This window comes from Gossypium hirsutum, chromosome D02 (genome assembly GCF_007990345.1).
Source record: "Gossypium hirsutum isolate 1008001.06 chromosome D02, Gossypium_hirsutum_v2.1, whole genome shotgun sequence".
Classification (NCBI taxonomy): domain Eukaryota; kingdom Viridiplantae; phylum Streptophyta; class Magnoliopsida; order Malvales; family Malvaceae; genus Gossypium; species Gossypium hirsutum.
Genome location: NC_053438.1, coordinates 3,451,690 through 3,466,876, shown reverse-complemented (window position 1 = coordinate 3,466,876; position 15,187 = coordinate 3,451,690). Strand labels below are relative to the sequence as shown.

The following is a 15,187-nucleotide window of genomic DNA, read 5'->3' as shown; positions in this document are numbered from 1 at the left end:
GAACATAAAATAACAATTTATGAAAAAAATGTTATGTTAATGAGTGATAATAATATGAAAGCACGAAGAAACTAATTATAGTACACATGACTTTAATAATCACACAATGTATATAATTTTTTATACTAATATTAACAATAAAAAAAACAAAACAAAATAATATGCAAAAAAAATTTCAAAGTAAATAATAATTTAAAGTAAATAATTTATAAGAACAATTCAAAAATAAATAATAACAGGCTTCAAATAAACAGTATATAAAAACTTAAAATGAATAATAATAACAGTTTAAAATAAATAAATAAGAAAAATACAACAGTTTTTTTTTAAAAATATATATGTATATAAAAATTTAAAAGATAATGTACATATAATGGTTTAAAATGAATAATATATAAAAATTTTAAATAAATAGTATGTAAAACAATTTAAAATAAATGATAAATAAAAAAAACTTAAAACAAATAATAATAAAAGAGTTTTTTAAATAAAAAATAATGAACAAATAAATTAAATGGACTAAGGATGATACTAAAATCGACCCAGAATTTGGGGTTCAAATTACAAATAAAAAAAAAGGTTGTTAGGGACTGAAATAGAGCGCGCTTAAGGAATGAGGGACCGACTGGGCAATATTCCTAGCCCCCATGCGCAGTGTTTCAGCTCGGACCAAAGTAAAACAATCAAAAAATTATGCGGCCAAAATATAAAAACAACAAGGACCAGATTGCACTATACTACAAAAGCGGAAGGGCTGAATATGCAAATAGCTCTTCAAAGCTAAAACGCGTAGATCCTGGCCGCATTCGGGTCAATTTTCGGGTCTGATGCAAAACGGCGTTGTTTTGGCCATTGGTGTTTAAGTCCAAAACGGCGTCGTATTATACCCTATATAAATAGCAAAAAAAAAAAAGAAGAAAAAAACGGTTCAACTTTCATTTTTCTAAAAAAAAAGAAAAATCTCTCAGTCTCTCTTGGTCTCTCTCTCAGCCCACCCCTTGGCCGGCCATGGTCGCCGCTGCAGCGCTATCGTGGGCGGTGGTCGGTGTTGCGCAAAAGGGCATTTTTAGCCCCCGTTTCGCAGCTCCCTTGGAAGCCCAGCCCTCTCGACCCAAAAAAATGAAAGAGGAAGACTCTCGACCCCTTCTCAGATCCGATGGCAACAATGAAGAAGAGCCCTTTGACGGCACGGTCATGGGGCGTCTCTGGTGAGCCTTTTCTTCCTTTTTTTATTTTATTATTTTCGTATATATATAAAAAAATAAAATAAAAATATGAATATAGAATCAAATGGGTATTTAAAATAGAAATAAAAGTAGAAATTCACCTTGAAAGTGTTGTTTTTGTTTTTTTATTTTCTAATGTTCGCAAAAAAATTACAAGGGTGAGATTCGGGCTTTTATAGCCGAATCAAAACTATTTGTTTCTTCCTTTTTTGTATGTTTCCTTGTTGTTTCCTCTATTTGGCCTTTGTTGTTACGTGTTGCCTTGGTTTTGCAAGTGTCAGACGCGTGGATGGTCGGTGATAGGCGAGCCTCGAGCGGCAACGATGGCGTGCGGCGCAGGTGGTCACGCAGCGTTGGAGGCTTGGGGGGATAGGGTTTTTTTGTTGTTGTGTTTAAGTGTTGAGCTAATTGGGCTAAGGCTAGTTTTGGGTTATTGGGTTTTAATTTGTATTTGGGCTGCTAATTTGGGTTTGTTTGTAAAATGAATTGATTGTTTTAATTATCTTGGACTCTTTTATTATTTGGTTTGGGTTTTGTTTTGAAATCTAGCCCAGGTCAAAATTGGCCTATTACACTTACCTCCTCACATCAATTACTCTATTTATTTTATTATTTTATAATTAGGGATAAGAAATGAGATTGATTGGGATTAAATTCAAACTTTATACGTATAACATAATACTTTTATCAAGGCGAAGCCAAGGGGACCTGGCAGGGCCCCACCCCCCTAAAATGAAAATTTTCACCTTTAGTCTTTTTATAATTTTAAAATTAGTATATGATAAACTTATACTTTATCCCTCAAAAATAAGAAAAAATTTATTTAATCCTTTAAAAATTATAAAGATATAAACTATTAAAATAATAAAATTTCACTTTTACTATTATAAAAATATAAAACTTTATTCACGCCCCTCAAAAAAGTTTCTGGCTCTACCTCTCAATCTTTTGCCATCATGCCAAGAGATTGGTGGTAGCTTTATACAATTCTACTAGTCGGTTAATGTGGATTTTTTAAAGAAAAAAAATCATATCATTATGATGAGATAAATTTATTTTAAATAATAATTTAATAAAAAATAGCTCTTTTTTAATAACCACTAATTTTAATTTTTAAGTCTTAAAGAATTTATGGTTTTTAGTTTCAAATTTTTTGAAAAAAAAAATCCACATGAGCCAACTAATGAATTTTTTAATGATGTTAGTTATTTTTAACTAAAGTATAGCATTAACATTGACTAATTGGCATCAACAATGTTGTCAATGTAAGAGGATGTGAGTTCGAGTACGCTGAAGCACATTATTCACTTATTTAAAGGTTGGAAAAGGGCTATGGGTAATTCTAGACATTGTATCAAAAGAAAATAAAAAACTAAATCTTTATTCCAATTGAGTAAGTATAAGAATTAAAACTGTAAATTGATGTATAATGATGTCTCAAGCATTATTTGCAAAATTATTTCCATAACCTAAATTACTGTAGGGGGCCTACGTAAGTTCAAGGTTGATGCAAAAGCCAATAGTCAACATCTAAAAGTTAATGCAACTTACTAGGTCGTTGTTGATATATGTAATAATATTTTATTTCCTCCAACTACTTCGTACAAAATTAGGGTATTTTGAAAAAAGTTTTTAAAGCATCCGACAATTGTCGTCATATTTGTCTTGGGTTATAAGGGTGAGTAATAAAGGACTGTCACATGGGAAGTATTAGAAGGTTGTCGATGAAATCGATGGATTTATTGACTGTATTAAGCTCTTGATCTTTTGTTAATGTGTTTCGTGAGGCGAATGGCTTGCTCACTCCCTTGCTAATTAGCTAACTGATACTTTTGGTTGTAATGTTTGCTGCGACTGTGGGAGTTCATTTTATACTACTTTGTCAGCCAATAAAATATCTATTTGCTAAAAAAAGTCTGTCCCAAAAAGTAATTAATTATTATTAGATAAAATTATTAATATTTATTTATAAAATTTTCATTATTTATTTTACTAGATAATGAGATATCTTGCAATTATTCATTTACCGAATATATCAAATATTACCTTATATAATGTATTCCACTCCCTCCTATGGAGAAATTGAAGGAACGTACATATTAGCTATGAAAATTCAATCACTGATGTCAAATTCAAACAGTTTGTGTTCCCACCACAGCCAATGGTCGGCTGAGTAGTGTGCAAACCACGGTTAGAATTTAAAGGTTATATAAAGGTTAAATTCTACCATTAGTTCTTGTAATTTACTGAACTTGTGGATTTAATCCCTAGACTCTAATTTCCAATCCTCACTAACGATATTTGTTAAATTCGGCTATTTTCAAATGCATTGCAATAAACATATTATCATATGTGTAATGTTATGCCAGTTTGTTATTTTCACATATTACTCGCTAAAAATCTAATTAATGGATTAACAATTGTCATTTGCATCAAGACTGAAATTTCAAAATTCAGAAAGTATAGGTACTTAGAATTGCCCAATTGGAGAGTATAGACTAATCAATAATCGTACGCATAATATAGGTCTAGTAATTAAATTTAATCAAATTAATTTAACTGCTACTGTTTGGGCAAAATTAAAATTTCAAAATTCAAAATGTATAAGAAGTAAAATTCAAAATTCAAGACTAGTTGAGTCTTAACTCGGTTGGCATTAGTATTATCATAGATGTAGGAGAATGTGAGTTCGAGCGTGCTGAAGCATGTTTATCCTCCTATTTAAGGATTGGGTGGGTGTTGGGGTAGTTCTAAACATTGTATCAACTTAAAAACTTTCAAATACTTTCATAATTTAATTAAATTATTAAAAAAATTCAAAATTGAAACCCCACAAATCACATACATATGTTGGAAAAAAATTGCAGCGACACAAAAGTTTATATACCTTGCATATGAAACCAATTAGAATAAAAAAGTAAATCTAGTTTTTCTTTTTCCCACAAAACTAAAATTTTCTACAAGAGTATCTTGGTCAAACTAAACCTATTTTGAAAGGCTTTTGGAAGGAAGGAAATATCTAATTAATTAGAATATGTGAAAATAAATGTTGATAATGACAATATATCGTAAAGAAAATAAAAATAGAAAAAAATAAAGAACACACAGATTTTACGTGGAAACCCTTTCGGGAAAAACCACGGGCAGAGGAGAAGAAAATTCACCATGTCAAATTCGAATTAATTACAAGAGGAGTAGACTATGTCTATTTATAGGCTTGTAAAACCTTATTCTAATAGGAGTGAAACTCTTTATTCTAATCAATATCAAATAGATGGAGTTTAATAAGATTTAAAAAACCTTATTCTAAAATAAAATAAAAAAGTATAATTCTATAGGGATTTTACTTTTATTTTATTTTACCACTGTATTTTATTTAAATAAGGATTTGGGTCACTTAATTCTAACAATCTCCACATTGACACGAATTCTTAATGAACAAGTTCTTCATCGCGAACTCTCAACAATCAAGTTTTCCACCTATTCCATAAAATCCCTTAAGGGTTTAACTTCAACAATGAACACCAACCAAGTCTAAGTAATGCTCAAACTTGGTTATAGGAAGTGACTTAGTCATCATATCTGCAGGATTTTCATGAGTACTAATTTTGCTCACAACAATATCACCACAAGTAATAATATCACGAACAAAATGATATCGAACATCAATGTGTTTTGTTCTCTCATGAAACATTTGATCTTTTGTAAGGAAGATAGCACTTTGACTATCGCAAAATACTGTATTGATTTGAAGGTCTTTATTGAGTTCACTAAAGAGTCCCTTCAACCAAATAGCTTCTTTACAAGCCTCAGTAATCGCCATGTACTTAGCTTCAGTGGTAGACAAAGCAACTGTAGTTTGCAAAGTGGCTTTCCAACTGATTGCACAACCTCCGATTGTAAAGACATAACCTGTGAAAGATCTTCTTCTATCAAAGTCTCCAGCAAAATCAGCATCAACATACCCAATGACTTTATCTCTAGTTTTTCCAAACTGTAAGAAAACATCAGTAGTGCCTCGTAAGTATCTTAAAATCCAGTGAACTACTTTCCAATGTTCTTTACCGATTCACCAAGTATCTGCTAACTGCACTGACTACATATGATAAATCTGAACGTGAACAAACCATAGCATACATGAGAGATCCCACTGCACTAGAGTATGGAACATGTGACATGTACTCAATCTCATCATCTGATTGTGGAGACAAAGCCGATGAAAGTCTGAAATGGGCTGCTAAATGAGTACTAACAGGCTTAGCATTCTGCATATTAAATCTGCAAAGAACTTTCTCAATGTACCCCTTTTGACTTAGGTATAATTTACTTGCTTTTCTATCTTTGAGATTCTCCATACCAAGTATCTTCTTTGCTGGTCCCAAATCTTTCATATCAAATTCTTCACTTAGTTGGGCTTTGACCTTTCTTATCCCTCATTTATCTTTCGCTGCTATCAACATTTCATCACCATAAAAGAGTGGATACACAAAAGAACCATCATTGTTTTTCTTAAAGTAAGCACAACTGTCAAAGCTACTTCTTTTAAAATCATGAGAAGTCATAAAGGAATCAAACCTCTTGTACCACTGTCTTGGTGACTGTTTCAAACTGTAAAGAGACTTTTTCAGTAAGCAAACATAGTCCTCTTTTTTTGAGACTGTAAAACCCTCTGGTTGTTGCATGTAAATATCCTTTTTAAGTTCTCTATGCAAAAATGCAATTTTTACATCTAACTGCTCAAGCTCCAAATCATGTATGGCCACAATACCAAGTAAAGCTCGAATCAAACTATGCTTCACAACTGGAGAGAACACATCTGTGAAGTCCACTCCTGGAATTTGACTGTAACCCTTTGCAACAAACTTTGCTTTATATCTGGGTTCTTCAACTCTTGGAGTCCATTCTTTCTTTTTAAACACCCATTTACAACGAACAACCTTTTTACCTTTAGGAAGTTTCACAAGATCCCATGTTTTATTTTTGTGGAGTGATTCCATCTCCTCTTGTATAGCAAACATCCACTTTTCTGAGTCTTCACAACTAACCGCCTCAGAATAATTAGATGGCTCTTGTTTTGCATCTATATCTTTAGCCACATTTAAAGCATAAGCAACTAGATCAACCTCGACATACTTCTTTGGAGGTTTAATTTCTCTTCTAGTTCTATTTTTGGCGATAGAGTATTATGTAGAGTATTATGGTGAAGGAGCAACTCTATTTTAAATTTTTGTACTGGCTTCAGTAGTCGACTCTATTGTAGATTCTGTATTAATCTGATGCTCCACCTACTTTTGATTTTCTTTATTGGGAGATTCTTTAAGAGATACGTTAGGTAGCATAATAGTTTCATCAAAAACAACATATCTACTAATCACAACTTTTCTATTTTCAGGACATCATAACTTATACCCTTTTACACCAGCTTTATAACCAAGAAAAACACATTTAATGGATCTCGGTTCCAATTTTTCATTATCAACATGAGCACACGCAGGACAACCAAAAATCTTTAAATCAGAATAGTCAGCAGGATTACAAGATCATACCTCTTGTGGAGTATTTTTCTCAATGGCAATGGATAGAGATCAGTTGATTAAAAAAATGCAGTAGAGGCTGTTTCGGCCCAAAATGACTTTGGTAAGTTGGTATTTGACAACATACATCGAACCTTCTCCATGATCGTTCTGTTCATTTGTTCCGTAACGCCGTTTTCCTGTGGAGTATGACGAACTATCAAGTGTCTCATGATCCCTTCTAACTTGCACAATTTATTAAACTCATCAGAACAGAACTCTAAGCCATTGTCTGTGCGGAGGTGTTTTATTTGCTTTCCCTTTTTTTTCAATCATGGTTTTCCAAGACTTCAATACAAAAAACACATCGCTTTTCTGCTTCAGGAAGAGCGCCCACACTTTTCTAGAAAAATCATCAATAAAAGTTAGCATATAATTAGCTCCACCTCTCAAAGGTACTTTGGATGACCCCCACAGATCAGAATGAATATACTCCAACATTCCCTTTGTGTTATGGATTCCTTTGGTGAATCAAACTCTCTTTTGCTTCCCAAAAATGTAGTGCTCACAGAACTTTAGTTTGCAAATTCATTGCCCATCAAGAAGTCCTCTTTTGCTCAATTCTGCCATGCCATTCTCACTCATATGCCCTACGCGCATATGCCAAAGTTTAGCAATATCATCATCTGACAAGGAAGAGGATACGACAGCTGCATCATCAGTAACAATAGAACCCTGCAAAACATAAAACTTGGCAGTCTTTCTCTGTCCTTTCTTCACAATGAGGGAACTTTTAGAAATCTTCAAAACACCACTTTTAGCTGTGTATTTGTACCCTTTTGAATCAAGAGTACTCAATGAAATTAAATTTCTCTTCAATTTTGGAACATGTCGTACGTCACTAAGTGTTCTGACAACTCCATCAAGCATCTTAACTTTAATTGTTCCAACACTTGCAATTTTACATGAAGTGTTATTTCCCATTAAAACAACACCTTCAGACACTATTTCGTAAGTTGTAAACCAATCCCTATTGGGACTCATGTGGAAAGTGCAACCCGAATCAAGGATCCACTCCTCACTCACTTTAAAATTATTGACAGAAGCGACTAGAAGTTCACCATCACTGTAGTCTTCTACAACATTAGCCTTACCGAATTTTTTTGGTTGTTTTCTATTTTGATTCACAGTCTCCCTTTTGATCTTGTTCTGTAGCTTATAGCACTCAGATTGAATGTGCCCTTTCTTCTTGCAGAAGTTACAAGTTTTACCTCTGTTTGAAAACTTCGATCTACTTTTAGATTTGCTGCGAGGATTCTGTTCCTGTGTCCTTCCACGATCATCATTAGCATTCCGATCTTATCTCTCACGAATAATGAGACCCTCTCATTGAGAGTCAGTTTTAACTATAAGATGCATCATCTTATCATACGAGGTTAAAGAATTATAAACCTCATCAACTGTGAGAGACTCGCGACTATAGAAAATTTTATCTCTAAAGGTTGAATAAGACGGGGCAACGAACAAAGTAGAATCAACCCTAAATCTTCCTTATCATACTGAACCTCCATGGCCTCCAAATTTGAGAGAATTTCTTTAAACACTGTCAAGTGTTCATGCACAGACGCACCTTCCTCTAAACAATGAGCATAAAGACGTTGCTTCATATGCAGCTTACTAGTTAGAGTTTTCGACATACATAGTTGTTCCAACCTTTTCCATAATCAAGTGGCGGCATTCTCCTTTATCACATCCTGTAAAATTTTGTTAGACAAATGCAGATGTAATTGTGTTAACGCCTTTCAATCCTTGTGCTTCTTCTCTTCCTCCATCAATGTTAAAGGCATCTTATCTAACCTTAGCAGGGCTTCCTCTAAGTTCATCTGTGCAAGAACTATCTGCATCTTTATCTACCAAAATGCGAATCTGGTGTTGCGATCCAACAGTAGAATTTCATACTTCAAAGACATCATTACCGTGATTGAGATGAACAACCCAGAAGCTCGAATACCAATTTGTGAAAATAAATGTCGGTAATGACAATATATCGCAAAGAAAATAGAAATAGAAAAATAAAAAACACACAAATTTTACGTGGAAACCCTTTCGGGAAAAAACCACTGGCAGAGGAGAAGAAAATTCACTATGTCGAATTTGAATTAATTACAAGAGGAGTAGACTATGTCTATTTATAGGCTTGTAAAACTTTATTCTAATAGGAGTGAAACTCTTTATTCTAATCAATATCAAATAAATGGAGTTTAATAAGATTTAAAAAACCTTATTCTAAAATAAAAATAAAAGAAGTATAATTCTATAGGGATTTTACTTTTCTTTTATTTTAACACTGTATTTTATTTAAATAAGAATTCGGAGCACTTAATTCTAACAGAATATATTCCAAGAATTTAAATCTATCAATTAATAAAACATGTAAATAAGAGCAACCAAAAGTTTGAGAAGAAACATTAATAGAATTACAATCTGCGTTAAACTAATTCATCATTTCCAATTATTTGGATTAATGTAAACAAAACAATACCATTAGAAAGTTAATCTCCCATAAATGAGATAAATATCAAATGTATACATAAATTTTGATTTAATGTGCAATTTGATACATGAACTTTGATTTGGTATAATTATAAGCATGAAACTTGAATTGTGGTCCATATGTATACCAAACAGAGAGATGATGATGATGGAGTGGAAATGGTTATAGTTTATTAGGGTGGCAATAATGTTGTTGGTGTTAGAAGGATGCAGATGGTGTACTACTGATGCTTGTTTGGAGCATGAGAGAATCACTCTCTTGCATCTCAAGCCTTTCTTCGTTTATCGGAATCCATTGCAAAGTTGGGTTGAGGTGAAGGGTTCAGATTGTTGTAAATGGGAAGGAGTTGAGTGTAACACCACCACTAGGAGACTCATACAACTCTCCCTTATTTCTACAAAATGGGAAGACAATAGGGAATACAGCATGGATAATAGGAATCTCATTGCCTGGTATCTCAATGCCTCTATGTTTCTTCCTTTTGAGGAATTGAAGAGACTTTATTTGTCGGGAAATGCCATAGGTGGTAACCTTGAAAATGAAGGTCGTGCCTTTATTTTTTTCCTTAATTACATCTTTTACTATTCCACTATTCTCATCATTGTTAATTTACAATTACTTATATTTTATTTTATTGAAGAAAAGTCACTAACTGCTTGTATATATTTAAAAGAACACTTCTACAGGCTTTGGAAAACTATCATTCACATTGAGTAATTTGGAGATCCTTGACTTAAGTTACAATTACTTGAATGATAGCATTTTGTTATCTTTGAGTGAGCTTTCATCTCTCCGGTATTTAGATCTATCATACAACCAATTTGAAGGATCAAGTCATCTAAGAGGTAAATTAAGTTTGGTCCGGTGTTAGTTTTTATTTGTATAGTGGAGTTTGAGGATGGTCTTCTAGGCCTGGTACCTAGTTTTCCATTCTTTTTATCCGTTGTAATTCCATTTTTACTTTAGTAAAATTTTCTTATAGGTAAGAAAGAAAAAAAATTAACAAGTAATTTTCAACTTTAAAAATCAATGTATGTTCAAGTTTGATTTTATCATATCATATATAACTAATCAATATTTGGGATTGAATAATTTGACAAACTTGAAATACTTGTATTTAAGCGACAACAATATTGAAAGCATCTCAAACCAAGGTATAAGTATAGTGTTTATATATTGATTCATATTAAAGGTAGACTGGTTTTATATGTTTCTTTTTTACTTTAAAACCAATTTTTGTTTAAGGGAAAGTTAATGTTGCAAGATGTCTTTGCTTTTATCATATCATGAATATATATAATTGATCAATATTTGGGATTGAATTTCAAAATTGAATAATTTGACAAATTTAAAGTACTTGGATTTAAGTGACAATAGAATTGAAAGCATCTGAAATAAAGATATAAGTATTTGCGCATAACTTTCTTGACCGACTCTTATTCGAAAAAGCAATGACAGACTTCAAATGTATTTTCTTTAGTGAATTTTTATTGTAAAAATGGAGTATTATTATTTATTTATGTTTTGTAGTGACTAATTATATAATATAAAATGCCAAAGGAGAATAATTCATCTTGGAAAAAAAAATTACTAATATGCAAAAGCTTACCTTGTTTAACAAGAACACAGCATATGCTGCTCTTGTCGTGTCTTGACCTTCTAAAAACAGCGGAAATTCTACCGGCTTTACATTTGCTGAAAGTGTTGTATACAATGACAAATCAGAAGATGCATGGTCTATTGAAGACGCATGGTCATTAATATATGAGCGAGAACCACCCAAGCGCAGAGGATAACACAAGGGAACTTGTAAATAGGATGCGATTAGTGAAACAGCCTGCAAATGATGAAATAGCTGGACACAAGAAACAATAATAGGTATGATTAAAATATAGCCTCAGCATGAGAAACAAACAATCAAGATGCAGCCCACTATACCATATTACCATCCTAGCAATACCTGCAAAACTTTCATCAGACAATGTGTCCAATTTTACCACACAACTGGCATTGGGGCCGATTGTTTGAAAAACAACCCTCACGGCCTCAACCTCGATGGAAACCTCTATTGCATTGAAAACCACCTATATATGTCTGTTTGTTCCCTTGATAGCCACTGTTATAATCAGAACCCTTGGTCCGATCACCCTCATCACAATCTTGTTTACTAGCTATGTTAGGTTGTACGAGAACACTATTCAAGAACTTAATTTTCGAGCTTCACAATCAAGCAGCATCTCAATCAACAGATCAAGTGACACACCAGTAGCTGAAGCTACTACCCGTACTGATTCACACTCAACTGGCAACCTTGCAAGAATGATGCTAACCATTTCTTGATTTGAAATCAAACAACCCGTTGCAACCAACATATCACACATGGACTTGATCTTAGACAAATATTCTTTAACAAACAAATGACCCTTTTTCTGTGAATACAACACATGACTGGACAATTTTACCGTGGACTTAGTCGCAACCCTTCTTTTCAATAGTTTCCCACATATAATAACTAGTACGAGCACTAGTAAGATAGGCTAGGATTTCATCACTAACAGTTGAAAGTAACCAAGAAGCCAATAGCTTATCTTGTTGCACATGTAAAACATAATCAGAATTTTCTACTAATCTCCCATATTTATCCTCTACAAACTGTGCTAGTACACTAATAGCACCCAAAACAAACCCATGCAGACCGTATCATTCAAGAATCAACATAATTTGGAGCTTCCATAAAACAAAATTATACACACCAAGCTTTATTGTATCGTGCTTAGGAAATTGTTGAAGACATCTACAAATGTTAAGGTGGGTTTTCCTTAAACGTACTGATTCCAACAAAAGAAAAATCTAAGTTAGTATGATTAATTAGAAAGTGATTAAGTCATGATTTAGTTAGAAGTGATGGCTTTAAGAAAAAAAAATATGACATTATTTTATTTGGCAATATTGTTAAAAGTGTTAGTTACTTGAAATAATTAATGAGATTATAAAAGTGAAAGAAACAAATTATGTCAAAATTAAAGTATAGGGGCTTAATCCTAAATTTGGGTATAATAAAGGGACTAACACCAAATAATTATAAAATTTTCAAATATTTTGAAATTAATTTTAAATATTAATTAAATACAAATTATAAAAAAAAATCCCTAGCATAGTGAGGGACATATTCAATATCAATAATTATAAAATTAGTTGTAATATGTAATTGATATAATATATAAAATTTGAGGGTTAAATTTGTTATTATACAATTTTTTTAACTGTCGCTTCAGTTTGCCATTTTTTATTTTAACTGGAGTGATCAAAATAACTAAACTATATAATGTGGGTGCTTAAATTACAAATTTTTTACTTTAAGTGTTTAAATTGAAAAAAAAAATTATAATTAAATGATAATATATGTAGTTTGCCCAAAAATTTTATAACCCAAACTACACAATTTTATGGCCATCTCCCACTTTTGATATCTCTTTGGCCATTAGTTAAGATGGGAGTGGAATGACTTATTCAAGATTAGTGTCAACATTAGATTTAAAACCTACGGAAGTCATGTTTCAATTTCTTATATAATAATATAACATTTAAAGATTTTTTTTTAAAAAAAATCTATTGATTGTGTTTTAACTCGATTGACATGAGTATTGTTGCTAATGCAGGAGGACGTGGGTTTGAGCGCGTTGAAGCGCATTATCCTCGTATTTATAGGTTGGAGAGGGATCATGAGTAGTTTTAGGCAATGTGTCAACAAAATCAAATATAAACAGAAAACCTATAGGTGCAAATTTTGTTGAGTCAATTTGGTGGGAGTGTTTGTGGGATTGTGAAGGGAGTATCCATAGTCATCATATCAAGAGTAAGGTGAAGGCTGGTAAAAGTTTAACCGTGAAGGTTAGACATTAGGTAATCTTAGCTCGACGTGGTGAGGTGAGGTTCTTAGAAATTCAAAGGGTCATGTCATTGCTATGTTTCAGGTTCTTTAGGTGTTCGAGAGTGTTTCTTTTTGGATTCCTAGTGGATTATAGACTGAAAGCTTATGGTTGAATCCGACTCCATAGTCGAGCTTTCTTGGTGTATCAATGAGAAATCTAGGCCTTGGAAATATTGGCACATTTGATGAGCTTAGTGAGGTTTTGTTTAGAAAAAATGGAAGAGATGCTAACGTTATGGCAGATTTGTTGGAGATGTCCGGGGTGTTTCGATTTCAAATGTTTTCTGTAGACTGGTGATTGATTGGAGGCTTATCGTTGAGCGCACTTATGATGATGTATGATGTATGAAAGGGTGTTTCGATTTCAAATGTTTTCTGCACACTGGTGATTGATAGGAGGCTTATCGTTGAGCTCACTTATAATGATGGTACATTCATACAATCATCCTTTCCTAATGAATTTTCAACCAACAATTTTGCACGAATCTTATCTCTATTAATATATGAAAAAAAATCATTTTATTAGGTTATTTCTACTAAGTATTAATGAATGTAGGATACAATAATAAAATACATTATATTTTTATAGAAAAATATAAGTTCAAATCTTGAATACTATATTATTGAAAGGGCAGTTAGGAATCCGGAACTTAGATATTAAAATAGGTATGAAGAAGTAAAAAACAAAAACAAAATTTTATTTCTAAAAAACAAAAACTTTGCAGGACTTATCTTATATCTATAAAAGAACTCATTGGATTAGGTTTTTTTTTTTTAAATTAACTTTCCATTTGTTATTAGAAAACAAAACTAAAAATGCATCAAATAGGGCTCTGATAAAAAAATTTAAAAAACCAGAATATTTAGGTTTGGTATCGTTTTACTTTTACTTTAAAATCAGTCTAATCTGTATCATGCTCACACCAAACATATGAAGAAAAAAAAAAGTGAAATAGTAAGGATATTATTAATTTCATTCCAAGACAAATTTTAGCATACCCAATTAGGTCCTTGGGTTAATCTTATGTTTTTTGTTTAGGCATTCAGCATTCTTGGCGTTTAGTTTAGTTAGAATTTTAAATTATGATAGATCTGAAACTTTGATATTTTTGTGCAAAACTCAACCTTAAAGCTTTATTTGTTGTCTAAATTATTTTATTGAAGCCTAGGAATTGTTGTTATTGTTTCGGCTAATTGACCTTAAAGCATCAACTGCCTTTTTTTGGATGGTCATATTCCTTCCAAGGGCTAAATTACTAAAAGCCCATGAAGCCTCTGTTTCAATGCCGCCAAAATTTTCTTTATCCACATGGAAGCTGACCTGGCATGATGATGTGGTAAAAAAATGAACAATTTGTGTTTTTTGAAAAATATAACACTCAAAAGAACTTTCTTTCTTCTTGCCTTCCAACTCTCACCACCAATTCCTTAGCCCAAATCAGTTTTGGCCTCCAGCATTGATCATAACAAAAGTAAACTTTCTATTAGAAATAATTTCTTTAGGTACAAATTAAAGGGTAAGATATTGTTTGGGTACAAAAAAAGCATATGAGCTTACTTTAGAAAAGTGACAACATTGGGCTCTTTTAGTATTCTATCCTCCCACCAACTTTGTCCAATGTTTTTTGCCTTATCACCAGACAGTAAAAGGGCCTCTGACCTTTTCAGGCTAAGCGCCTGCCTGGTGCATGTTGGGGGAAAAGACCTTCTAATTGAAGTTCTCTTTACTATCTCTTTAATTGTTTCTTAATTGTAACAAAGGGATAATATCGAACTCTCTACTTCTCAATATTTGAGTATTCAACACCAGGCATGGTATGGTTGACAAAAGAAAGAAAATTTGGCATGTTCTGTACTTCAGACTGGAGCACTTTTATAGTTTATTATTATAATTATATATCTTCGGCTTATATATATACAGACATGGACATACCAAAACACGCATACATGTGCCTTAACATAA

General features: G+C 32.4%; 1 protein-coding gene and 1 long non-coding RNA gene across 2 annotated transcripts in view; one reads left to right on the top strand and one right to left on the bottom strand.

Moving 5' to 3' along the window:
• LOC121214429 (uncharacterized) overlaps positions 1-11,158 on the bottom strand; it is a 92,144-nt gene extending 80,986 nt beyond the window's left edge. The window contains exon 1 of the long non-coding RNA XR_005910036.1: positions 10,903-11,158. This is a non-coding gene — a long non-coding RNA (uncharacterized lncRNA). The remainder of the gene's footprint in view (positions 1-10,902) is intronic.
• The window catches only part of LOC107939051 (receptor-like protein 1), a 42,858-nt gene that overhangs the window by 12,758 nt on the left and 14,913 nt on the right, over positions 1-15,187 (top strand). The window lies entirely within an intron of this gene.